Genomic DNA, 25,792 nt, shown 5'->3' on the forward strand with positions numbered 1-25,792 from the left:
GCTTCTTCTACTGAGAAAATAAGAGTGAAATGAGAACTTTCACATATGAACCACGAAGTCTATCCAATGTGTGCACCTGTGGCTTCACACACTCCTTCCCTCTTCCCACGCGCCTCCTTCTGTAACTATGCTCCTGTCCAAGGCCAGCTCTTATCTGTGCCCTGGGCCTCTTCTCCTTCCCCCACACAAGCACCTTGCTCTGTGGTTGTCCCCTCTTCCACATCATCACTTTCTCTCTCTCTACTGGACTATTCAGATAAACACGCAAATGTCCTGTGTTATCGCCTATCCTTAACAAAAAACATCTTCCTCTCGGTCCAAGGCCCCTTCCAGCTCCAGTCTCATTTTTCTGATTCTCATTAGAACAAAATTCCTTTAAAAAGTTGCTATCCTTGCTGTCTCCTCCTCTTCTCTGATTTTCTCTTGAACACACTCCATTCAGACTGTCCTCCCCCTCATTCCCTTTCCTCCCACTCCATTGTCCCAATTAACCAATGAACCCCATACTGCCAGATCCAGTGACTAGTGCTTACTTGACTTATCAGCATTGTACAAATCTGATCCCACCCTCCCGCTACCTCCTCCTTCTTTAAGTAAAGACTTTATTGTTACTATTTTCCGAGCAGTTTTGGTTCACAACAAATACCTGCTCCATCGGTTTCTAAGGCGTCACCTCTCCATGAGCTCCAACCTGGTGGCTATTCATTCTCAGTCTCCTTTGCTGCATGCAGCAGCCTCCTGGCTTCTACAGAGGAGAGTGCCCAGGGCTCAGTCCTCAGATCTCATCTTTTCCCTGTCCACCCCTCATTTTGTCTGTGGCTTTATGGACCATCTATACACTGATGATCATAAAATTAAAATTCCTGCCTGGGCTTCTTCCTGAAACCCAAACAGACGCCACCCACCTTCTCAACATATCCTCCTGGAGATCTAATGAGCATCTGAAAGCTAATACGTCAAAACTCAAGTTCCTGATCTTTGCCCCTACACCTGCAGACTTTCCCATTTCAGTAAAAGACAGCTTGACTATTCTAGTGGCTCTGGACAAATCTCACCTCCTATCTTCCTCCTCCTGCTGTTCCTTGCCCCAGGGCCTTTGAACTCTCTACCTAAAAGCTCTCCCCCTAGTCACCCATCCAAATGGATTGCTTCTTCATTTCATTAGAGCCTCTTCCACGATGACTTATATCAGAGATAACGCCTTTGATCACTCCATGCTTTACTTTTTTCATAGCACTTTGTCCTGCTTGATATTACCTGTCTTTTTGTTTCAGGTATATTTCTTCAATAAAAGGGGAAGAGAGCTTAAACATTTTGGTCACTGCACTAGTCCCTGAAACAGTGCCTGGTACACAGCAATTGCCAAGTTTAAGAATGGACTCCCAGGGAGTTCAAAGCACAAGGCTGCCCCAGTGCTGTTGAGGTGGGTGAGCTGTGAGCCTGTGAGCATCTGGGAAGCACGTCTTCCTCTCTCCTCCCTTAGGAGGCAGCACTGAGGTGACTGGGTTCTCCACCCCTTTTCTCTACCACCTCTTGGGCCCCTTTGGTAGCTTCTCTTCCTCTTACCGGTCCTTTAAACCAGCATGTTACCAACCCTGTTTTTTACTTTCTTCCCTTCTAATACTCTAAATAAATTCCTGTTAATGAGTATCTTCAAATGATACCAGTAGTATAAGAAATATTAGCAAAAATTCTAGAAGAAATATGAAAACATCGAAACACATTTTGCTTTGCATCTTGGCGAAGCTCCTGATTTTGATTCAGAAGACCTGGGTTTGAGCCCAGTTCTACTACTTACCCATTTTTGTGTCTAGGGGCAAGACTCCTTAACTTCTCCAGATGTCTGTTTATTTATAAAATGAAGGTAATACTATCTTACCTTACATACACTATCTTAATGCATAAGGTTTGAATGATGTATGTGTAGATAAGTTTTATATAATATAACCTGATCTATAAACAGAGAGTCCATGATAAAAATGAGTCATGACATCATTGTCTGTAGGGAATAACTGATATGAAGAATTATCTTTGTGTTTCTCTGTGCTTGTAGAGAGAAAGTTGTACTTCCAGGCCCATGATTGTTTCTTAGGCCTTATGTCAAGACCCAATCAAATCAATAATCTACCATAACTGCCCATGGACCTAGGATTGTATTCTCAGATAATCTAAAAATATGCAATCAACAGGACTGAGCTGAAATGCTTCTATGCCCGAATCAACCAGGCCTGCATTTCACCCCTGGAGTTAACAGTCTCTGGATCGTCAGTGATTTTGAGCACATCAGCTCCATCTCTTTGCTGATAGTAGCTGGAATCCGGCTGAATCCTCTTCCCCAGTGCAGGGGGCTCATTTGGGGTTTCAGGCAGTAATGTCAGCATATTCCTGTATAAGAGGAAGATGGTTTCAACATATTCCCTGCTAAACTTTCCTTTTAGTGGGCTGTGCCTGTGGCTCAGTGAGTAGGGAGCCGGCCCCAAATACTGAGGGTAGCGGGTTCAAACCTGACACCAGCAAAAAAAGTAGCCGGGTGTTGTGGCGGGTGCCTGTAGTCCCAGCTACTTAGGAGGCTGAGGCAAGACAATCACCTAAGCCCAGGAGTTGGAGGTTGCTGTGAGCTGTGTGACGCCACGGCACTCTACCGAGGGTGAAAAAGTGAGACTCAGAAAAAAAACAAAAACTTTCTTTTTAGTTACAGATCAGACAAGGAGCCAACCTTAGTTTTATTTTGTTTATTTGTTGTTTGTTGCTATTGTTTGGCTCACCCCACCCCATGCATAGTAGTATATACTTTGAGGGGGGAATAAATTCTGCCTGTTTTATAGTCAATTCCTTGAGAAGCCAAGCTGGTTATTAAAAGTGGGATATATTTCAAGTTGCTCAGCTGAGAATGTAACAGCTCTTGTCTAATCGTTAACATACAAACCTCCCTAACCAGAATATTTGGGGGGGGATGACTTCAAAAATCAACCCTTTTCCAAAGAGCCTGTTAAAAATTACACATTTGGAATTTTGTCCTAGTCTGACTTGGCTGCTGAATTCCCTTTTGATATTTCCTGGGGGGGGGGGGGATAAACAGCCTTATTGTATTTAATCTAGTACATTTTTAAAAGAGCTTTTAGGTCAGTTTTGCCAGAAAAAAAGAATTCTGAAGGTAGACGGTGGTGACGGTCACACAACACTATGATGTACTTGATACCACTGAACAGTACACTTAAAGATGGTTAAGACAGCAAATTGTATGTTGTGTCTATTTTATCACAATTTTTAAATGGAAAAATAAAATAAAACAATAGCCACAGAAAGTAGACAACGTAGAATGATGGTGTCAGATTTGAGTTCTTGCTAGAGGTGGGTGACCAACTACCATAGTTTGCCTGGGATAGAGGGATTTTCTGGGACATTAGGCTTTCTATAACTTGGCAAACTGAGCTAAGTTGATCCCTAGAAGAAAAACCCTAGTCCAAATCACTCAGAGGACAAGTGAAGAAGCTGAGACCAGCAAGATGGAAGATTTTGCCCCAATATTATATAGTTATCTAACACTGGCTGCATTGCTGGTTGGTTCCAGGTCTCAAATCTTCTAAGTCTTAATTCAGGGCTCCATGACCAACGGTCTTTTTCCCTAACAGTGAGATATAGGTTCAACTATGAGGGTTAAGTGGGTATTTGACTGCTTTATTTAATTCACATGTGAAAAAAGGCAAACCTATTGGGAGGCTGAGGCGGGTGGATTGTCTGAGCTCACCGGTTCAAGGCCAGCCTGAGCCAGAGCCAGACCTCATCTCTAAAAATAGCTGGGCATTGTGGAGGGCGCCTGTAGTCCCACCTATTTGGGAGGCTGAGGCAAGAGAATTGCTTAAGCTCAGGAATTTGAGGTTACTGTGAGCTGTTACACCACAGCACTCTGCCAAGGGTGATAAAGTGAGACTCTATTTCCAAAAAAAAAAAAAAAAGGAACACATAATTTAAGTATATTCTAATTAGCGGTTATAGGGATGCAAATGTTCTAAACAAAGCAATATAAAAATAATGTCCCCTGTTCACCCATGTACATAGCACCATTATTCATAATAGCTAGAATGTGAAAGCAATCCAAATGTCTATTGGTAGATGAATGGACAAGTGAACTGCGGTATATTCATAGTGGAATATTATTCAGCCTTAAAAAGGAAGAAATTTCTGACATATGTTACAAGGTGAATCCGGAGGACATTATACTAAGTGAAATAAGCCAATTACAAAAAGACAAATACTGTATGATTCCATTTCTATTAAGTCATCTATCAGTGCATAATTATAGATCTAAGATGCAAATACTACTCAATGTTTGACTACTCTAGGTAATCAAACTCCTAAAGACAGAAAGTAGAATGGTGGTTGCCAGGAGCTGGGGGAGGGATGAATGGAAGTTAGAATTTCAGTTTTGCCAGATGAAAGGAGTTCTGGAGGTAGACAGTAGTGGCAGTCGCACAACACTATGATGTACTTAATACCACTGAACTGTACACTTAAAGATGGTTAAAATAGCAAATTTTATGTTGTGTCTATTTTATCACAATTTTTAAATGGAAAAATAAAATAAATCAACAGCCACAAATAGCTCATCTATTCCATTGGTGCGCTGTTTCTGTTAAAGAGGTCTGCAAAGTGCTTTACAGCCATTTATTAGCTTTGGGTTGTTTTGTCAAATCAAACCACATTCTTTAGATAAGGAGTTTGGTTTGCTTTGATATTTGTGACCTTCTTTTTAGCTAGGGCATAGCATTTCCAGATGTGCAACTCTCCAAACACCCAGCTGGGAGCTCACTACCTGGCACATAGTAAGTGCTCCATAAACATTTTTCAAATAAATAAATAACAGCAAAAGCTAATATTTACTTTGAACATTTGTTCAAAAGTAGGTTTACCTCGAAGTTGATGAAGCTTAAGCTTCAGGACCTCTCACTTCAACAAACCTTTCCCAGACCTTGGTGAAGGTTGGGGCGCTGAGGCCAGGGCTCAGCAATGTGTTACATAGCTATATATTCATATACAACTTGTAAAAGTAAGGTTTATCTTCTTTTTATTAAAGAGGGCTTCCAGAGCCTGGTGCTGTGTCTCATGCCTGTAATCCCAGCACTTTGGGAGGCCAGGGTGGGAGAATTACTGGAGGCTGAGAGTTTAAGACCAGCCTGGGCAACAGAGCTCTACAAAAATTTAAATATTAGCCAGGTGTGTGCCCGTAGTCCCAGCTCCTCGGGAGGGAAGCAGAAGGATCACTTGAGCCCAGGAATTTGAGGTTACAGTAAGCTATGATCGTGCCACTGCATTCCAGCAGGGGTGACAGAGCATGACCTTGTCTAAAATAATAAAATAAAAAAGGTTTTCAAAATCATATAATCTTTACGTCCCATAAAACCTGAATCTGCCCCTCTACATGGTTTCCTCATGTAATCCTATGAGGTGGGTGCTATTGTCACCCCTACTTTTGAGAGAAGGAAACTGAATAACTCCTCCGTGGTTACCCACAAAAGAGTGGTACGCAAGAATTTGTACTCTGGCACATGAGACCCACTCTACAACCCCACTGAACACTAGAGGTGGCCCAATTTCACTGTAGTTCATGTTAAATTAGGTGTGTGCTTAGTAAATACTAAAATTTCACCTGATGTAATTGCAATAACAACAACAATATTGGCTGGTCTTTCAAATAACCCATGATTTGAGGAAAACATTTGTTATACAGGTTTTTCCTGTCTCTACCCCCACTCAAGTGTTTTTGTTTGGTGGATTTAAGGAATTTAGGAAAGAGTGGGGAATGAAAAGGATGAGGCTGGAGAGGGAAAGTAGCAGAGATGGCGTCCTGGGTTAAGGGAGAGCCCCCCCGCCCCCACTTTTGTTTTTCTCTCTGTGTGAAGGGTGTGCTGCACGCGTTCTCTTAGGAAGCTCCATGTCAGTTTTAGCTATTATTGGTATCTGCTGTGACCCCTAGACGTCTTCCACTCCAGAGTCCCTATTTCTAGTCTCTAAGCTCAAAGTCAAAAGGCAGAAAGGAATCTTTCCTGTAAACATCCTTTAAGCCACTCCCGGAAAAGGTGACCAGCACCCCTGCTTCCCGTCTTTATTCTGACTCTTGGAGCAAATAAGACAATTTTCTATTCCTCTAAGACTTCTTGAAGCCAATAGGAGAATGCAATTGAAAATGTCACAGATCGAAAATGTTCTCCCGCTGCTGCTGCTGCTGCTCTCTTCAGCTTCGGGTCCCCTGGGTTAGAAAATGCAGCCTGGTTCATTGCTGGACATGTGCAGGGCGCCTGGGCGCCTGGCCGCGGGGAACACAGTGCACTCTGCCCTCCTTGGAGAGGTGCTGCCATTAACCCGGAGGCAGCCCCTCCCAGGTTTCTGTCCTTCCATTCACAAGGCCTTCTCTTGATTTCCCTGTTTCAGACTGCAGTGAAGTTAATCACCCAGCTGGCCAAACCTCGGGGTCACTCTGCTGACCCCTCCTTCCCCTCAGAGCCCACTGATCCTCAAGTACCAAAGGTTTTCCTTCCTGTTCATGACCAAACTCATTCCCTGTTTTCCAGTTTCTTTGCGGATGTGTTGTTCTAGGCCCTGCTCATCTCGGGACATTGCAATTGCTTCCTGGCCTGGTTCCCTGCCTTTAGAGCTACTCCCTTCTGGAAGTGGATTTGTCATTTAGCTAATAAATCTTAAGCGCCAGGACGCCTTGCATGCACACAAAGACCCCTTTCAAGAGCTTGTACTTAATTTTGTATTTGGGACTTTATATTCTTGATCTGCCACACCCCCTATCCATTTTGCCCTCTGCTGCAGATTAATCCTTTTTAGAAACAGATTTTAATTTCGTGAGCAGGTTTAGGTTTGCAGCAAAACGAAGCAGAAAGTACAGAGAGTTCCTGTGTTCTCCTGCCCACCCCTATGCACAGCCTCCCCCACTATCAGCGTCCTTCACGCCATGGTACATTTGTTACAATCAATGAACCTACTTGACACATCGTCATCTCCCGAAGTCCACAGCGTACACTAAGACTAACCTTTAAATATAATACACTCCTATTTCACTTTGGCACTTCCAACTTCCCATTAAGATGCTGCCCATGTGCCTGTAGTCTCTGTCCCTAACTTGAATATTCAAGGCTCTCTATAATCTGCCCTAATTTTAATTTTTAACCTTATTTCCCCATTATCACCTATTCACACTCTCCACAGAGTGTGCTATTCCCTGGCCCCCAAGCAGGTTGTCCCATGGCCACATCCATAACGTTGCTGCACCATCTCACACAGAGTTTGATTACATTCAACTCCACAGAGATGTGCCGAGACCATCCAGAATGTCTGTCTACCTCCGACCTGACCGTGAGAATCCTACCCAGCTGACCTCACCTGGTCATGAGCTTTGTCCTGCCTGCAGTCTTGCTTCCTTCAATAGCAACAGTTTAAATGTGGGAGATGTAAATGGACCAGCAAGATTTTAAAAACATAATAATAGGGCGGTGCCTGTGGCTCAAAGGAGTAGGGCGCGGGCCCCATTTACCAGAGGTGGCAGGTTCAAACCCAGCCCTGGCCAAAAATAAAAATAAAAAACAACTGCAAAAAAAAATTAAAAAATAAAAACATAACAATAAAGTACAATACAGGACTGTCAAATTTTTATTCTACCAAATAAGAACTTAAAAAAAAATTACCACCATCACATTATCTTGTTAAAGACAGTTACCACCCCAAAAGGCATGATCTCAGAATAACAGTTCTTTAAATGTAATTTCGTTTAACGTTAGAAAAAAATCACGATACTTTTCTTAATTGTGTAACTGACTGTCTGAAGCCTGAAAACGACTCAGGCTGGCATTCGGAAGCCATTCTCTAGCACTTCTGGTCTCCGCCACCTGTTGGGTACTTAATCACATGCTGCCTTGGGGCACATTTTACATTGTTGACTCTTTATTTAACTTCTTGTGTCATTTCCTCAACCAGAAGGCAAGCTTTGTAAGGAACCTGCACCCCCAGCTCTCCACCAGGCCAGGCACAGAGAAGATGTTCAATAAATATTTGTTGAATGAATGAATCAGCCTTTCCTAAGCCAGTGGGAACCAATAAATCTCCTCTTAACGAGAGCTGAGAGCTCCATCCTGGGGCAATTCCTTTCAACAGACTTCTTTAAAAAGAGTTAAGCAGTACAAATTGCTTTGCTTTTGAGTGAAACCTGAAAATTAAAAAAAAATCTGATATAAAAAGTAAATAGTTTTTTCCTCAAGGCAGTAGCAAGCCCCAGCAAGGAGAATCAAGACACAAACACACCTTTTGTAGCCTGTCAGTTAATGGATCCCAGTAATTCGGGGCTTTGTTGGGAGGCATGCACACAGTTCCTGCTTCTGACTTGACTTGATGGGGTGGTTGGCTCTCACCCATGTGCCTAAACCCTCCGTAATACCCGTGTTGTTGCTTTCCCTCCACCTGGGTAACTTGGGACGAAAAGGGAAGAAGCTTAACATGTTCCCGGCCAAGGCTTGGTTTTAAATGCTGGAGTTGATAATAGAACCATTCAGAAAAGTATCTTTTGGATTTAAAGCATTGTTTTCACTTGGCATCCAGAGTTACCTTCCAAAATATAAAGGAGGTAAGGCCACAACCTTGCTTAAAACACCCATTGACTTTCAACTCACTTCTGTTCAACAGCTGTTGATTGAAGACCTGGGATGTGCCAGACCCTGTTCTAGATGTTAGGGATGTTTCAGTAAACAAAACAGAGGGAAATTCTTGCTTTCCTGAAGCTTAGGCACTGCTGGGGGTAGAGATAGGGGAGGGAACACAAACAAGAAACATAATAAATAACACAATCATTGCTGTATTAGAAGGTGGTAGATGCTATGGAAACTAGTTGGAGCAAGGAGGGTGTTATAATCTAGATGCAACACTCAGGATAGGCCTCATTGAGAGGACGGCCAGAGCAGACTCGGAGGAGGTGAAGGGCATGACCAGGAGGCTCTCTGGGAGAAAAGGTACCTGCCCACAGCCTGAGCCACCCAAGCACCCTGTCACCTCGCCTCACGTACCAGCCCTCTCTCACTGCCCGCCAGCCACCTGGCCATCCTGCCCCACTTCAGGCTTTGCACAGCCTGTTTCATCAGATCAGGTCTATGTTTTCCTTGCCTGTCTCTTGACCAACTCCTCATCTTTTAGGTTTTGATCTGAATGCCACAGCCTCAGGTGGGGTTTTTTTGCTCCTCCCCAAATCCGTTAATGCCCCCCCCAATTATATTTACTGCCCTCTCTTCAGATACTCAATAACTATTGTTTGAATGAATGAACAAACAAAACGAGATCAAAAGGGGTGAACCCACTGAGGACAGGGAGTCTGACTCGTTCATTTATCCCTAGTGCTGGACACATTGTTGTACGTATTTGGTAGACTTTATATTCACAAATAAGTTTCATTATCAAAGGTGAGGGGAAGGATCATGTTATAGCTTGCCTAAACATAATAATGCTATAAAGATGCTGTAAAGGGAGGTATGAAGCATTCGGTTCTGTTATGGGGAATGAATTCCATTTCTGCTTCACTTTTTCTTTTCTTTTCTTTTTTTTTGAGACAGAGCCTCAAGCTGTCGCCTGGGTAGAGTCCATGGCGTCACAGCTCACAGCAACCTCCAACTCCTGGGCTTCAGCGATTCTCTTGCCTCAGCCTCCCAAGTAGCTGGGACTATAGGCGCCTGCCCCAGTGCCCGGCTATTTTTTGGTTGTAGTTGTCATTGTTGTTTGGCAGGCCCGGGCTGGATTCGAACCCGCCAGCTCTGGTATATGTGGCTGGCGCCTAGCGGCTTAAGCTACAGGCACTGAGCCTCTGCTTCACTTTTTCAACAGAGGAACCTTTCCCTCCTGTCCCTTGGCTCAGACAGGTTCTTTTCAGGATCATTTCCCACCCAGTGAAGGGCCATAAGGTACCTTCATGTCTGAGATCAGCAAGTCCTTCAGTTTCTTCTGTACCTCAGTCAAATTAATAAAAAACAGCTTTATCCAGAGGATTTATTAATTAAGGTGTCATTGTGTATTAAATTCCCAATTATCTGGGGGTAGTTAAAACAACCTAATTTTTTTTTTTTTTTAAGACTGAATCTCATTTTGTTGCTCTCAGTCTCAGTAGAGTTCCATGGTGTCGTGACTCACAGCAACCTCAAACTTTTTTCTTTTTTGAGACCGAGTCTCACTTTTTCCCCCTTGGTAGAGTGCTGAGGCATTATAGCTCCCAGCAACATCACATCCTTGAGTTCAAGTGATTCTCTTGCCTCAGCCTCCCAAGTAGCTGGGACTACAGGCGCCCACCACAACACCCGGCTATTTTTTTTAGAGATGAGGTCTTGCTTTGGCTCAGGCTGGTCTCGAACCTGTGAGCTCAGGCGATCCACCCACCTTGGACCCCCAGAGTGCTAGGACTACAGGCGTGAGCTACTGTGCCCAGCCTTAAACTCTTGGACTCAATCGATTCTCTTGTCTTAGCCTCCCAAGTAGCTCGGGCCTGCCAATGCCCAGCTGCCAATGCCCAGCTATTTTTTTAGAGATGGGGGCTCACATTGGCTCAGGCTGGTCTTGAACCTGTGAACTCAGGAAATCCACCCGCCTCAACCTCCCAGAGTGCTAGGAACAATCTAAATTTTTTCCCAAATTATTCATACTTGTGCAAGTATCTCCTGATGGGCTTTAGACAAGCTACCTCAAAATATGGTGACCTTGATATTTGAGAAAACCACGGAAGTACTAAGGTCACTCTCATCTTCCCCTCAACCATCTCCTTAGAAGCGTAAGACTTTCGTTCCAGTGCTGCCCAGCCTATACCTGGAAAGCACATCCCTATCTCTGAAGACACAGGGACACAGTAAAGAATCTGAACAAACAGGCTTTGCTAAGCTCTCCCAAGTTCCTTCCCATTAGATCACACCTGCTTTGTCCACTCATACTTCTGCACAACTGTCCGAGTTAGCATAAAAATGCACAGGTTTCCCTGTTTCTTTGCATGTTCATTTCCAAAGACGCCTATATCATATACACTTATATTAATTACATTTGTATGCTTTTCTCTTATCAATCTATCCCTTGTTACAGATGTCTCAGCCCTGAACCTAGAGTGACAGGTGAGAAAATGAGTTTTCCCTCCCCCCGTGCCAAAGATATATTTTCATTGCTATTTGGTCAGGAAATGCCATAAGAATGATTTTATGAATGTAATGTATCCGTTTAATCTCCACCTCATTTTGAAATAGACTTTAGGTAACTTATAAAATGCATATAATATAACTGAAACAAAAGAAAGAAATCAGAGCAAAGAGAAAAATACGAGCAAGAGATGGAAGTGAAGAAATAAAACCACTACACATAAATTCCAACCACAAGGACTCAAGCAGTTAGTAAAACCACAAATTTGGCTCTGAGCAATGAAGAAGACAGACCAGCCATAGGAATCACAATCTTTTTTTTGTAGAGACAGGGTCTCACTTTATGGCCCTCGGTAGAGTGCCGTGGCCTCACACAGCTCACAGCAACCTCCAACTCCTGGGCTTAAGCGATTCTCTTGCCTCAGCCTCCCGAGTAGAGGAATCACAATCTTTTATAAGGTACATACCTTGAGAGCTGAAATAAATTTCTTCCATGGATCCTCAAAAGAGCCACTGATGTCACGAATAGCATTTAAAACAAATGAGTTTCCAGTAGCTATGTCTAACAGCGTCGCTCGGGGAAGCTTAATTTAGGGTCTAATGCCAAAGTGAAGTCTTCTAAAACTTAGTTTTCTGAAGGGATAAAATGATGCAGTTCAAATGTGAAGATCCGACTTGATCCAGGAGAAAAGTTCAAAATCCCTAAAAGAAATGATGGACTGCATCTCTCCTCAAATGTTATTTTCTCCAGCCAAGCTTCGATAAGGCTCAAGCAGTAGAAGAGGGGAGGGTAAATTGTCTGGCCGGCACCCAACATGGCGAAACTTTATATTTCTGATTAGATGCAGATCCACACCTAAGAGTTTGGCATCCCCTGTGATAGTGAAGGCTCCTAACTAGGCCAGGTGCTTGCATTCACCTACCGCTGCAAAGAGCAAGACGAAGGTATACCCCTGGGCAGGGCCAGCTAGTTTTCCTCCAAAAAACAGTTTGTATTTGCTCTAATAAGACAACAAATGGATAGTCAATGCCCCAGAGCAGCTGGAGTGTGCAGCATAATAACCACACTCCCATAAACATAAAACGCAATTCACAGTTAAATGTGAATCAGTTTTCTATTATTCTGTTTTGGATTTTTTCACTATATAATTTTCCACCTGTTAGAGTAGATAGTGGAGAAATAACTGTTAGGCCGGGCATAGTGGCTCTCACCTATCACCCTAACACTCCAGGAGGCTGAGGCAGGTGGATTGCTTGAGCTCCGGTGTTTCAGACCAGTCTGAGCAAGAGGAAGACCCCATCTCTACTAAACATAGAAAAAATGGCTGGACATTGTGGCAGGCACCTATAGTCCCAGCTACTCAGGAGGCTGACCCAAGAGGATTGCTTGAGCTTAAGAGTTTGAGGTTGCTGTGTGCCGTGGCACCAGGGCACTCTACCCAAGGTGACAGGGCGAGACTCTGTCTCAAAAAAAAAAAAAAGAAAGAAAGAAAGAGAGAGAATAGACTCTTAAAAACAGAATCAACCTGCAGACAAAAAGACATTTTGGATTATGACTGAGGCCCCAGGCTGTTGGCTTTAAATTTAATCTGGATCTTTCCCAATCCAGTCCCGTGTAGGTCACCTCCTAAAGCTTCCTCCATCAGCAGGATGATTTTGGTTTTTAGAAAATATGTATGCTGGCTAAGCTGTCACAGTGAGTTGTACTTAAGGTATGTGTTATTCAGAGGGAGAAAATGTTTTCAGCACTACTTTCAAGTCTTTATACCTGATGATGCATTAGGAATTCGACACGGTAATCTCACTGTTTTAGCTGTTGCTTTTACCATTACTCACACAACATGCAACATGACTGGGGGAACAAAACTAATAATGATTCCTCCCTGCCCCCAGTGTTTTGTGTGTGTGAGTTTTATGAAAACTTTTGGTTTGGTGCAGCACCTGTGGCTCAGTGAGTAGGGCGCCGGCCCCATAAACCGAGGGTGGTGAGTTCAAACCCAGCCCCGGCCAAATTGCAACAAAAAAATAGCCAGGCATTGTGGTGGGCGCCTGTAGTTCCAGCTACTTGGGAGGCTGAGGCAAGAGAGTTACCTAAGCCCAGGAGTTGGAGGTTGCTGTGAGCTGTGTGATGCCCTGGCACTCTACCCAGGGCGATAGGGTGAGACTCTGTCTCTACAAAAAAAAAAAAAAAAAAAAAAAAAAGAAAAAGAAAAGAAAACTTTTGGTTTGGGATGAACGCATCGAACAATCCACCATCTGGTGTACAAATATTTTTGTGGACATGAATCCAAATACCACAAAATCACTGCCACGGCTCAGGTGATGGAGTCTTTTTCTCAGGCTGACTTTTTATTAAATGTGATTATTCTTCAACTGTGAGAACCTGGGCAGGGGGCATTAAGATTTAGCCTTGAGGGCGGCACCTGTGGCTCAGCGGGTAGGGTGCCGGTCCCATATGCCGGAGGTGGCGGGTTCAAACCCAGCCCCGGCCAAAAAAAAAAAAAAAAAAAAAAAGAAACAAAAGATTTAGCCTTGAGAAAAAAATGTATTGTGTTGACCAATATTAAAAAACAAACAAACAAAAAAAGATGGAAAGAAGAACTCGCCCTGGAGCTAATTTCAAGGGAAGAAAAAAGGTTTTTGTTTTTGCTTTTTGTTGACACACTAAGGCCTATACAAACTGAATCAGTGACATCTTCTCTTACATTTCTGTTCTAACCGTGGCTGGTGGAAGAAGATAAGGTACGAGCAAGCTCTGCAGGGGTCAAATTTCAGCCCTGTCAGGTGTAATCAGAACCCTGGTCTTAAAACAAAGGTCTGCACTCCACCTCCTCAGTCAGATGGCACTTCATTCCCCAGCCCCACGCACCAAGAGGGAAAAAATGCATCTGTTTTGCAAGGGCAAAATAAAACAAAATAGCTACGGGGAGTTTGTGTGATACCTCCCTCTCTTTACACCAGGGGTCAATGCAAAGTGGTCTGTATTTAACATTGGATTCCCCGGCACTAATAGTGTAAAAATGGAAATAGATTTTAGAAATGATAGTTTGTGGTTTTAGAAAATTAAGAATCCACTCATAACCCAATGTAAAGAAAACTGATGAGTCTGTAGATTATGATAAGGGTTCCTAGGTCAGCACTGTGTTGTGAAGACATTTTTTTGCCCCTGAAAGAAAAGAGACAGCTCATTTGCTCAAAATTTCGCCCCAATTTTAGAGCACAGAGAAAATTATTCTTGTCAGTGAATGTACTGCACGGAGCAAATTTTAATTTTTATTGCTGGATTCCCTTGCCAAGTTAAAAATCAGGGTAAACAGAACCAAAAGGCTGTTTGGGGAAATGTGGTGATCTGGAAAACAAAGTGAGGACAGATCCTTCCAGCTTCCAGCCTTGCTAGTGGAACTTATTGGAATGTCCATGAAGATAATCATAGAACTCAGCATGTCCCTGGTTCTTTATTGGTCAAACTGTCCTAAAATGATTGCATTTGGGTGCAGGTGTCTTGGGAGAAATGGGAGAAATAACACTTCCGCTCAGTCACCTGCAAACGAAGGTGTAAGTGGAAATTAAGCAATCACACCAGGGTCGCTGAAAGTCGGCGGTGAGCTGGAGATAGGTTAGAAAGAGCTGAGGAAGTGTAGACGCTGGCGATAAGGCAGTAACTTGAGGAAATTAAAACCCTGTAGTGTGGGAAAAGAACAATTAGCCAAGACAGAGGGGCAGGAAGGAATACAGAATGAATTACAATCAGAGGAAACTAGCCAGCAACAAAAGAGAAGAACTGGAGGGGCGGGGTGAGCGAAGTGGGGAGAAGTTAGGAATGCCGGGTTATTTGCAGCCTCTTTGTTGGGTTACTATGCTCATAATTTAACCCCTTGTGCCTCGGAGGGCCTAACTTTAGGGCAGCTATCTTTATGCACGTTGCTCTTTGAGATTGTTTCATGAATATTATTATTAGAAGTGTGATCAAGTAAGGGCAATGAGGAATTCCCCTCCAACAAATTAAGATGACTCCAGAAGAGACGATTCTTGAATGGGAAAGAAAAAGGTTGCAGGGATTAGTAATCTCCAACTTCAGCAGCTAGAAAAGACAGATACTCTGGGAAATCGGAGTCCCATAAATCTACTGCATTTCAAGAAATGGGCCTGGGAGGAAGCAGAAAATTGCTAGCCTCCCCCTTGCAATTCAGAAACAATTGAAATTTTTAAAGTAAAAATAAAGCAATCAAGCTGAAAATTAATAAATACATAGAAATATGTGAGTTCAGTAGACAAAATAATCAAATTTTAAGAAAAGTGGGCTCTTGATGAAAATCCCGATGGAGGTTGTTAGACTTTTAAATATTGGCCACTATGTTAGAATTTATAGAGAAGATTGATGAACATTTTTTGGCATCATCTTCCTGCTCCAGTGTGTTAATCAACATCATGGAATAAAGACTGCTATGGAAGAACTGGGAGCAGATTAAATAGGCCCCTTCCCTTTGAGGTTGTAGCGCTGGCATCAGCATGATGCGGTGGTGCCCACAAGCGTGAGCGTCCAGTGATAGGAAAGCTAGTAGCATCTGCCACAGATGTGTCATACGGTGTGTGTGTGAGCGTGAGAATCTCCATCTCAGAGAAGGCATCCCGGAAAAGCTACGTATGAAGACAGCTTTAAGGATGTGCTGGGAGAAATGGTTTGCTGGGCAGGCAGGGTATTTCTGATGCAGGAAGATCCTCTGGGAAGGCCCAGGCCCAGGAGTAAGAAATCAGACTAAGGGGGCGGCACCTGTGGCTCAAAGGGGTAGAGCGCTGGTCCCATATGCTAGAGGTGGCGGGTTCAAACCCAACCCTGGCCAAACCCCCCCCCCACACACACACACAGAAATCAGACTAAGGAATCACCAGCTGGGCTGAGGGACAGCATGGTAAAAAGCAATGGGAAAGGCCAAGCATTCTAGAATGGGGGCAGTTTTGAGCATGGGCTTTGGAATGAGGCGACCTGGGTTGGAAGCCTCGCTCCACTGTTGTATAATCTCCCCTCCCCCACCTCTCTAGGTGTTGGTCTCTTCATCTCAAAATCGGAACTTAGCTAAACTTACTTTAATGATTGTTCTGAGAGTTCTAAGTGAGATAATATGTGCACAAGCACTTAGCAAAATAAGAACTCTAGTTTTAGTGATCACTGAGTGCGTTGTAGGCAGTGTGAAGGTGAGCATACAAGTTAGAGTACTTGTGCTCATCTCTGGTTGACTTTCTGCTGTCTTTTCAGACGTTTTACACTCTCCAAGGACCACAGACACACCTGCCTGTCTCATCCTAAGAGATGGTGGGAAGGCCAATCTCACTATTAATTTCCCTTTTCTCCTCTCAGAACACATTCCATTTTGTCTCAGCCTGGACTCCTCTGCTGTTTCCCAGAACACAGGGCCTCACTCCTTCCCAAGGCTCACACCTCTTTTGCACTGTTGATTCAACAGTCTCTTCAAGTCTGCAGCGGGGAGACACTCCAAGGACAAGCCCTTTCCTCTGGGTCAGCTGCAGTAACTCCATCAGATCCTTCTTCCCAGCCTCCAGCTATGCTCCCTTTTCTCTCCAGCGCGCAGAGCCAGCACTGCCCACTTCTCTCCTTCCTTGCATAAACTAAACTCACTCCCTAGTGGATTTTTACCCCTTTCTTCTGCTATAGTAGCTGGTTTCATGGCCATCAAACAAGGAAGTTTTTATCCATTTTGTCCTATTCCAGTGTCTTGGGATTCTGAGTTTAACTTTGGTGACAGGTTCCTCTCTCTTTTCTGATTGCTCCTTCTCAGGCTTGGCTCAGGCTATTCCTGTATCTCCTAGGTCTCTAGACTTGGTTTGTTTGGTTTCCCACACTTCACTCCCTCTGGACAGCGGCTCTGAAGCTTTCCAGCCCATGATTAGTCATTTCTAGGCAGGCCATTCCTTGACTTCCAATCACCTTTTGAAAATCTCATGTCATTGACTTTTCTTCATTTTTTTGTCCACTCAACTTATAATGAGTGCCACTGAACATGTCTAAAACCTTCTAGCTGCCTCTCTCCATTCCCACTGCCATCTGTGTTTTGTCCTGTCCTTCTTCTGGATAAATGACATCTTAGTCACTGCACCTGAAAGAGGATCTGAGCAGTCCTCTTCAGCTTCTCACCTAATATCTGGTCAACCACTGAGTCAGTTTGTCTGTATACACAGGATCCTGTTATCTTCTCTCAAGAAGAAGAGAGCTAGTTTTTCTTAGGAGCAGGAGTTTCCCTGAGACTGAGTGGAACTCCACAAATATTGTTTGTTAAAGTATGTTGAGCTGAAATTATACTTGAGGTGACTGATATTTATGGTAAGACTCTTATAAGACATCTATTTCTTCTTTGGCAAAACCACAAATGAATTCAATTATCAATTAATCTTTTGTACTAATTTAGTTTTAGAACTAAGAGTGTAAAATTCTATACAAATGGTAAAGAAAAATGATCAAATAGGCCTGAAAACATTACTTTTAAAGATGGAAGTAGAATTGTTCAGAGAGAGGACTATCTTTTGTTTAGCAAAAGACCTTAGAGCTGAAAGATGAAATCTCCAAGGATAATTTACTTTGTATAAGAAAAGTATCAAGAATTTAAGGCTGGCCTTCAGAAGGGAAGCTTTCAAAGAGGAGCATAGGCAGTGAAGTGAGGTGGAAATGTGGTCAGGGCCCTCAACTAAGAGCTGGTAAGTGGTTAAGAATAACAGGTAGGTTTTAAACGCAGGATGGCTAGCATTAGGTTTTGAATTGTTGGCTGTGTGATGCTATAATATGATACACCTCCCATCCTATCTCACACCGGACCCCAACTTTTATGGCACCAGAGACTGGTTTCATGGAAGACAATTTGACCTTGGACTGGGAGTGCTGATGGAGATGGAGGATGGTTTCAGGATGATTCAAGCACATTGCATTTTTTTGTGCCCTTTAATTCTATTATAATTACATTGTAATATAGAAGGAAATCATTATTCAACTTTCCATAATGCAGAGTCAGTGGGAACCCTGAGTTTGTTTTCCTGCAAATACATGGTCCCACCCAGGGGTGATGCCAGATAGTGACACCCAAAGTGTGTTGCTGCCATAAAGTGTGCCACTAGATGCAGCTTGTCACTGACCACTCACCAATAGAGTTTTGGTAGGAGTCTGCAAGCAATTGATTTATTGTGGCATCTACGCACTCAAACCTCTCTGCCAACGATAATCTGTATTTGCAGCAGCTCCCCAGGGCTAGCATCACCACCTCAGCTGCACCTCAGATCATCAGGCGTTAGATTCTTGGCCTAGATCCTTCTCATGTGCAGGTTACAGGAGGGTTCGTGCTCCTATGAGAATCTAATGCCTCCCTCTATCAGAGGGAGCTCTGCTGGTGATGCGAGGGATGGGGAGCAGCTGTAAATACAGATGAAACCTGGCTTGGCCACTAGCCCACCACTCAATTCCTGCTGCATGGCCAGATCCCTACCCAGATGCCGCCCAGCAGTTAGGGACCATTTCTATCTCAAATTGAGTTTACAGCACTAAGAAGATCCACCAGAGTGATTTTTTCCTAAACAAGGAAAGTCCGCTCCATGTTCTGCTATGCATTTTAAAGCACCTCTCAGACCTCTATCACTCTAAAGTGTCAGGTGAATTCTACCAAATAATGACCAGTTTTTCGAAGAGAGGTTAAAAAAGATTCTAGAATGGATTACAAAGTCAGTTGCAAAAGCCTGTGATGTGATGAATGCTTCAGGAACCCCTAGGTATTTGTTTAGCTGCGTATGAATCCCCATGTAAAGGGGGAGCTCTGGAAAAGTGACTGAGCATGGTCTTAGTTCTGAGCGGGACCTGCTCTTCCTTCTGTTTCTCCTCTACTTCTGACTCTGAGCTAACAAGTTGGATGCCCTTCTGTCTCCTGTTCTATGTTTGGATTTGATGTTCATCCCGTTTTCCCTCGGCTGCAACTCTGGCTCCTCTTAACAAAGGCTCATGTCCCCCTCTGTGGGGCTGCAGCTGCCCATCTCAGAAAGGCTCATGTCCCCCCTGCAGGGCCTTGTCCGCCCATCTCAGAAAGGTTTATGTCCCCCTCTGCAGGGCTTCAGCTGCCCATCTCAGAAAGGCTCATGTCCCCCCCTGCAGGACCATGTCTGCCCATCTCAGAAAGGCTCATGTCCCCCCCTGCAGGACCATGTCTGCCCATCTCAGAAAGGCTCATGTCCCCCCCTGCAGGACCATGTCTGCCCATCTCAGAAAGGCTCATGTCCCCCCTGCAGGGCCTTGTCTGCCCATCTCAGAAAGGTTTATGTCCCCCTCTGCAGGGCTGCAGCTGCCCATCTCAGAAAGGCTCATGTCCCCCCCTGCAGGACCATGTCTGCCCATCTCAGGTCAACATCTTAGGTGAACTCTGGGAACTTTCCACAGAGGTCGCTGCAGTGCTGGAACTGGACCGTGAAGGCACAGGCTGACATAGTTCTTCCTTCAAATACTTGAAAAGTCATTTTTCTTATTCTGCTTGGTCCCAAGGCATAGAATGAAGATTAGTGGGGCATGAAAAGGACAGAGCGTAGCTCAGAACAGAAAGGTCCTTGACAGCAGACAGAGCAGCCACAGTGGCCATTTCCTCCTCACTGAAAGGGCTCAAGCAAAGGCTGGAAAACCAGCACCGGGATATCCGCTTGCAAAGGGAGTCCTACAGCCCACAGTTCGTTTTACTAGTGCAGTGTTTTTCAACCTTTTTTATCTCACACTTGAACCTATAGTTAAACTTCTGTGGCACACTTAAATTATGTTGATAAAAAAAAAAAGTAAGAAAAAGAATATACTTACTGTGCTTTGAACTTCTTTCAAAAATAATTTAATTATAGATCTTTAGAAATTTTTGCAGCACCTACAAGATCCTCTCCTGGCACACCAGGGTGCCAAGGCACACCGATTGACAATCACTGAGAGGGTCTAAAGTTTTCTTCAATGCTGAAGTTCTCAGGTCCTCAAGGTCTGTCATTCTTTGAGTTGAAAAAAGAAAAAAGTCTGATGCTTGATGAGAAGGGACAATTTGGGATTGGAACTATTTCTTTTCTTTTATTGCTCATCTCTCCTATCATTGCAGTTTTAGTAGACGTGGTGCTGGAGCACGCACTGGAGTGAGAACCATTGTAGGGTCACTAGAATAGAGTTGTTTCCAAGAATGAAATTAAAACTGGAGATGTGAAGCAGGAAAGTGTGAGTCTAGGTTGGGAGGGGTCCCCGTGTCCTCAGACCTATTAACCTGTGTTTTCTGTGCCAAGCAGAGCAACTTACACCTAAAGAATGTTGGCCATTTTTGTTCTCCCACACGGCCACTTTATAATAATCAGTTTTACTCCTTTTTTTTCCCCACAAGCTATTACTTTAATTATTTTAATTAGATTGTTCATGCACTCAAGTTGTTTACAAGCACTTTCCTTTTAATAGCATATCAATAAACAGTAGAGGGAGACTGCCACCTTGGAGAAGCCAGGCCGTTTCTACCAGGTAGGTCACGGCCCAGAGCGTGGAAGTAGCTTCTTCCATCCTCAACTGGAAACCTTCCAGCATCTTGGGCTGGGAGTGGGGGTCCCTTTCCTGGGAAGAGGCTATCATCCATCTGTGTCCTCGGTGGCCATTGCCCCTTGAGTCAAAGCAAAGGAGAAAAATAACCTGTTTTTGGCATGTTCCTCTGACAACTAGAGTAAGTACTAAAGGTTAAGGATGGTTAGTTGTCAGCTTTTATTAAAATTCCACATTCTTGGCTGTCTGGTTTGACTCCTGGTTCCACCCCTTACTAGTTGTGTGATATTGAAAACTTTACTTAACTTTCTGGGTTCTTGGTGTACCTATCTGTCAAATGAAAGCACCAAACTAGTAGTGTTATTCTGAGAATTACAGAAGTTTCAGGTGGCAGGGTGCTGAGACCTTTCCTGGCTTCGTGTGATCCTTCCCTCATTATCGACTTTCTTCCCCTCTCTTGCCTTCTTTTCTTTTCTCTAGGCTTGCTACAATTTTGATGTGACAAAATTAAGATTCCAGACTTCAGGGCTCTCTCCCTTCGTTATCGTTCTTACACCTATTCTTTTTTTTTTTTATTTTTTTATTATTTTTTTTATTTTTGGCCTGGGCTGGGTTTGAACCCGCCACCTCCAGCATATGGGACCAGCGCCCTACTCCCTGAGCCACAGGCGCCGCCCATCTTACACCTATTCTTTACATACATGCACGTACGAAAGAGAGAAAGCGAACAAGTACGGAAAACAATTTCCAAGGAATAATCATGGTTTGAAAAGTCCTATTAGGACATCTGAAAGACCCAAGTTCCTTTTCTCTGTGGCCATTATATCATATTTTCAAAGGATATGCACACACGCGGCTTGGAATGGGCCCCTCAGTCTGCTTTCCCCACCTGCTGGGGGAGCCCCACCCCGTGGGAAGGTGAGCTGCACCTGCTGTCAGCCCCACAGGCCCCGCCCATGGCCTCAGAGGATCAGCCCCAGGTCCAGACAACAAGACAGAGACACAGCTTTTGCTCCCTGCACATCATTTATTTTGCTGTCAAACATCATGTTTTGAGGTCTTCTTTGAACAAAACCTGGGACTCCAGAGAAGGCCTGTTGCCTTGCTTCCAGCTCAGTCTCTCATTTGCTCAGGTATAAACTTATATCAAAAAAGAATCCAAAACTCACCAAGGCAGCTTATTTTTCACAGTAATCCTTCCAAGCAGGATTTCACAGTAATCCTTCTTTCACCTTTCTGCAAGACACAGCTGCTCAGTTACCACCAGTGAAATGTGATTTTATGATTTTATTTATTTATTTATTTTTTTTGTAGAGACAGAGTCTCACTGTACCGCCCTAGGGTAGAGTGCCGTGGCGTCACACGGCTCACAGCAACCTCTAACTCTTGGGCTTACGCGATTCTCTTGCTTCAGCCTCCCAAGCAGCTGGGACTACAGGCGCCCGCCACAACGCCCGGCTATTTTTTTGTTGCAGTTTGGCCAGGGCTGGGTTTGAACCCGCCACCCTCGGCATATGGGGCCGGCGCCCTACTCACTGAGCCACAAGCGCCGCCCGTGAAATGTGATTTTAAAAAAAAATTTTGTTTGCGATGACGAAGCACAAATAAAAAAAAATAATAATAAAACTTAACTGAGACAGAAATTTTCTCTCCAAGACTTTTCCTATATAGGTCTAGAACAGAGGAGAAATAATTTGGTCTATGTTTGAACTGAAAAGTTTGCACTTGGCCTCATAAATTGTATTGTTTCAATTAATGTCATAACTGAAATATTTTTATTATAAGTAAACCGAGACCATCCCACTTAGGTTTTCAAAAGAAATCTTTTAGCACCATCTTGTGACTATTTTAGTGCAAACAAGAACAAAGAAAAGCTGCTTGCTTGCTTAAGATTGCAAAAGGAATCTTCTAGCACCCTCTTGAGGCACATTACTGAACTGGGAGAAAGAACATCTACAGCAGGTGTCCTCAAACTTTTTTTTTTTTATTAATATTAAATCATAGCTGTGTACATTAATGCGATCATGGGGCACCATACACTGGTTTTATAAACAGTTTAACATTTTTATCACACTGGTTAACATAGCCTTCCTGGCATTTTCTTAGTTATTATGTTAAGACGATTATATTCTACATTTACTAAGTTTCACATGTACCCTTGTAAGATGCACCGTAGGTGTAATCCCACCAATCACCCTCTCTCTGCCCATCCTCCCCCCTCCCTCCCGCCCTCAAACTTTTTAAAAGAGGGCCAATTCACTGTCCCTCAGACCGTTGGAGGACCAGACTATAGTTAAAAAAAAAAAAAAAAACTATGACCAAATTCCCATGCACACTGCACATTATCTTATTTTGAAGTAAAAAAAACAAAATGGGAACAAATACAATCACACTGCTTCATGTGGCCACGGGCCACAGTTTGAGGACCCCTGCACAGGGAGACCGCTGAGGAATTGTTCTTGCTGTTGTAACTGTTAGTGACTCCCTGAAAAACCATAGTGTAGCCACACTTTTATTAACTGTTACATGTAACATAAAAAATATCAACAAAGTCTCATTTTATTTGTTATTATTTTTTATTTTTTGTAGAGACAGAGTCTCACTTTATTGCCCTTGGTAGAGTGCCGTGGCCTCACACAGCTCACAGCAACCTCCAACTCCTGGGCTTAGGCGTTTCCCTTGCCTCACCGTCCGGAGTAGCGGAGACTACGGGCTAAAGTCTCATTTTAACCTCAAAGATGGAAGTAAAGGGACATGTTCGAAAAATTTGAAATGTTTAAGAATCTCAGAAAGTTTGGGTGGTGCCTGTGGCTCAAAGGAGTAGGGCGCCAGCCCCATATACCAGAGGAGGCGGGTTCAAACTCTGCCCTGGCCAAAAACTGCAAAAAAAAAAAAAAAAGAATCTCAGAAAGTTAAAGCTGACCAGCCAAAGAAAGCATAACCTACGTGTCTGCTCTTTCCACACAGCAGCCCCAAAGCTGGGAACAAAGCTTTCTCTACACGGGTCAGGCATGGTTCTAATTTCATCACCTGTGATTTCTCACCACACAGGGTGGGCCTTCTACCATAATTATTACCTCCCAAAGAGAAAATTGAAGCACAAAGACCACTGATGGGTCAATGGCAGAGCTGGCGTATGAAGTGGGCCATGAAGACAGCTACACGCTCCCCCTCCCAACCCTCAGCCCCCACTCCTACTTCACACTACCTGCTGCCATGACTTTGCCTGTGATTTGAGTGTCTACCATCACCGGCTTATAACCTTCGCTACTATCCAAGCCCTTTAGCAATGTCATCTAATCGCTTGTTAGTGGTGCAAATCCTGAACATGATGCCTGAAAGTTCCCACGGTTGACGCAGACTTCAGGTGTGATGAAATTTGAAGTGTGATATAAGAAATATGGATAGAGTATTATTTTAACTTCAAAAAAGGAAGTAAAGAAAATCCTTCCACATTTTCTGCATTTGTTAAAACTACAAAATCTCAAAGCTGATCAGCCAAGCAATTTTGATAATATCCATGCTATTCATGTAGGATAAATTTTGCGGGTTTCTTACTCATAGAAATATTGTGGTTTGAGCCTGACCATTCTTTGTTGTTGAGGGCTGTCTGTGCACCATGCGGCGTTTGACAGCATCCCTGGATTCCGCGCGGGATGCCAGTAACACCCTTACAGTCGTGATAATCAAAAATGTCTTCAGGCTTCGCCAATGGCTGGAGGGGGTTAGAAGAGAGGCCTCCAATTTTCCTGGAGATAGAGCACACTGTGAAATAGTTGAGAAAAAGTGAAAATTAAAGTAGCATTACCGCTGGTATAACTTTAATTTTCCCAAATTGTCCTGGAGAATTGGAAACATGTAAAGTTGTCATTGGCTTGGCTACAAGATCAGCTCCTAGAAAAATGCCACAAAAGTGTCATGTTTATATATCAAGCAGGGTAAGAGTGCAGCGTGTCCCCCATCATGTTGAGTCCCAAGGAAAAATCAATCTCGAGTATGTCAGATTTGCATAATTGAGTTGTATGATTGCATCATAAAACGTGACCACTGTATTTGCAGAAAACTCCAAAGACTTATTCTCATGACCTCTTGACCTTCAGATTCTCTGTGGTTTCAACTTAATGTGACATTTCGCTTATTTTTCTCTGCAACCTTTTTATCTGAGCTTTTATCAGTCAACAGTTGCAATTCCTCCGCATATCTGATATTAGCTAAAAGATTTATATCTCCTCCTTCCAGATATAAACGCTTCCAAGAAGAGTTTCCAAGGATAACCTCATTTCTTCCACCAATATCTAGAAAAGGTTAACACCTTAAATATTTCGAAGTTTCATTACTTTTGGCTACCACTTTTAACCCCTACCTTTTTGCCTTTGTCAGTATCCTATTTGTCATTCACTTGATAGTTGCCTATTCTATTCCAGTGTTAAGTGCCAAGGGTATATAAAGCATTCAGCTGGCCGCTAAGGAGCCCATGTGCAGTCCAGCACAGAACAGAAGACAGAGGGCGGCACCTGTGGCTCAAGGAGTAGGGCACCGGTCCCAGATGCCAAAGGTGGTGGGTTCAAACCCAGCCCTGGCCAAAATCCAAAAAAAAAGAGAAGACAGAGTACAAGGCACTGTGGGTAACAAGGGATAGAATGCAGGTGTCAACAACAAAAAGCCTAAAAGAGGAACCAAATTGGAGAAGGTATCACAGAGGAGGCTGCAATTACTCTGGGTATAGAACGATAAATAGAAGTTTGCCAGGCAAAGGAAAAGAAAGAGCACCCAGGCAGAATGAATCGCACAGGCAAAGACCAGAGCTCTGTGTACAGGTCTGGTTGGTGTCTATTCCTGCAGAAGGTACTCTTCTCCAAACTGGGGCTTCTTTCCCTCCTCCCATAACACTCAGGGCCGCCAAATCCCAGGGTTTCTTTTCTCTGACCACACCAGGGCCCCTGCTCCTGGCCTTGCCACTCTCTGCCACCCCCTCCTGGGGCACACTCTCCTCCTCTGCTCACATTCGTTTGCCAGGCATGTCTCTCCATCTCTATCTTCTCTGCCGCTGCAAACCCTCATCTCTTGCCATGGGGCCCTTATCACTATTCAGACACAACCTACAACTGTC

Source organism: Nycticebus coucang, chromosome 5, assembly GCF_027406575.1.
Source record: "Nycticebus coucang isolate mNycCou1 chromosome 5, mNycCou1.pri, whole genome shotgun sequence".
In the NCBI taxonomy this organism is placed as follows: Eukaryota; Metazoa; Chordata; class Mammalia; order Primates; family Lorisidae; genus Nycticebus; species Nycticebus coucang.